The sequence below is a fragment of the Cyphomyrmex costatus genome, unplaced genomic scaffold (assembly GCF_001594065.2).
Source record: "Cyphomyrmex costatus isolate MS0001 unplaced genomic scaffold, Ccosl1.0 scaffold30, whole genome shotgun sequence".
NCBI lineage: Eukaryota > Metazoa > Arthropoda > Insecta > Hymenoptera > Formicidae > Cyphomyrmex > Cyphomyrmex costatus.
This window is the reverse complement of record NW_017277125.1, coordinates 745,902-748,446: the sequence shown is the minus strand read 5'-3', so window position 1 is coordinate 748,446 and position 2,545 is coordinate 745,902.

Genomic DNA, 2,545 nt, shown 5'->3' with positions numbered 1-2,545 from the left:
CTAAAAGCCGAGTTATTACAAAAAACCGTTTTTTTTTACTTTTTTCAAAAAGCACCAGCTATTTTGTCCCGAAAACCTACAGTTAAGCTTTTCTATACCCCCCTACACGATAAAAAAAAAAATTGCGTATAGGAATTTTTTCCCGGTAAAATCATAATTTGACTGGACTATACACGTATATTAATCGGGAAAACCAGGATCATAAGACCGAGTGAAAAACTTTCTCAGCTCGCAGAAATCTGTTGACTTTTTTTCTTTTCAATTCACTTTTTCTCTCTTTCCATTTTACATGCTGGTATATCAATTCGATATGTTATTTTGCTCGATAGGAATTAATAAAGAGAAAACATACACTAGTCTATTAAATAATCTCTGATTATTTTAACTTGAATTATGAAACAAAATAAATATTTTGTAATAATGATATACATATATATAGAACTCAAGTCTCTAATCGTAAGAAACAAAACTTTTTTAAGAAAACATTCAAGTTTATAGATTTTACTTTGTATGTGTTTGTTATGAAAATGGAGTACAAATAGCAACGCAAAATTGGAGCAAAATATGCTGAAATATAAAAATTAAAACCCAACCTTAGCGTATTCTATTTCTATAATAAAAAGTAACTTATACGAGTAACTTGTAAGATAACTTTTTCAACCCTCCGAGAATATTACAATACGTTCTATGAAATAATATTATAGAATTTATAATATATACGATATAATTCTTTCACTTCAAAGAATATTCGTATCATATGAATCTGGCAGTCGATACATTTATGACTTTTCATAAACTTGATGTAAGAATTTCACCATCCCCGTGGAGGTACGCGCGACTCGCAGCCTTTCAGCGCGTACGTAGCGTACCTATATACACGTGCGTACTCCAACCGCGAGAAAAGAAAAGGTGCGGGGCGGTGCGGTGCGGAGCGGTACAGAGCGTGCATACCCGCGCCGCGCCGTAACGAAAAGGGACGGAAAGCGACGAGTGCCGCCGAGACGAGACGAGACGCGACGAGGAAAGACGATGAGGGCCGACGAGGGTCGCGCACCGCGGCGCTGAACGCAGTGCCATCCGATAGGCAGCACCGCTTGCTCCACGGATCTTCGGCTCGCTCCGGGTTCGAGCTCTCCCTGCGCTCGTTCAAGCTCCGCCACGCTTACCTCTCCTCTCTCTTACTCCTTTATTCTCTTTTACTTTCTTCTCTCACGCACTTTCGTTTTCTCTCTCTCTCTCTCTCTCTCTCTCTCTCTCTCTCTCTCTCTCTCTTTCTCTCTCTCTCTCACTCTGCTCTTCAACCCCGCTGTATCGGCGTGGCGCGGCCGCGACGACGACGACGACGACGACGACGACGACGACACAACGACGACGACGACGACGACGAAGGAAATTGGAAAAGTCGAGCCGCCGCGGGTGGAAAACGCGGAACGCGTGCAGCGAGAACGCATCGCTTCGCGTGTGTCAGACCTATACGTGTGTGAGCGCTCGACGTGCCGTCCGCTCGCTGCATTGCGAGTGCGTACGTCGTCGTTCCTCGTCGCGCGACCAAAGAGAGGAGGCTCCCTTCCCCCGACCTGGATGCGCGGCAGTCTGTATGGTGCGTGTGTCTACCTTCTTTCTCTCTCTCTGCCTATATATCTGCATCTACCTATTTATTTATCTGTTATCCGTCTGTCTGCGTCCACGCTCGTCTCTCTCTCTCTCTGTCTGCCTCTATCTATCTTTTTGTCTCGCACACTCCGCTCCTTTCTCTTCCCTTTCTCTTTTCTGTCCTCTTTCGTTCGTTGATCTTACTTGCGTATCGTAGCGTCTGCATCTCGCACGATCCAGACGCTTCGCAACGTGGCGTCGAGTGGAATCGGTTTAAGGAGACGTCGCGTCGTCGGTTCTTGTCACCGCTAGAACCCGCTTTTCTGCACGTATGCAAAAGATACTCGTTCTCAGAACGCAACGGAGACACAGCATGGCCGCCTCAAACAAATCCGAGTCCCTCGCCGGTGTCCACCACGCTATGTATGTTCACGTCCCATCTTCTCACTCTCGCGCTGCATCCGTCTTCCTCTCGCTGCGTCAGCTTACCCCTTTCTCTCTTTCTCGCTTTGCGCGGCTTGCAGATTTCATGTGTATACATTTTACAATAGATTTTATACATATAATTGTTTGTGTGTGTGTGTGTGTAAAATAAAAAAAAAAATTTATATATATATATACACATCTGTCGCGCACACATCGTTTTTTCTCGCGTCGTGAAGCTTTCGCTCTCGCGTGCTTCATCCGCGTGCGTTGGTCTCGCTTGTTTTTACATTGCGTCTCCGTTGTGCAAGCGTGCAACTTTTCCTTTCGCTTTTGCTCTCCCTCTTTTCCTATTCTCTTTCCTCCTCTTTCCATTCGAGCCCTCTTCACGACAGCTCGTCTGTCCTCTCTTCTCCTTCTCTCCGTTTTACATCTCCTCTTCTACTGCTTGCATCTCTCTTTCCCTCTGCCACCCTCCTCAACTATCCCTAACTCTCTCTCTCTCTCTCTCTCTCTCTCTCTCTCTCTC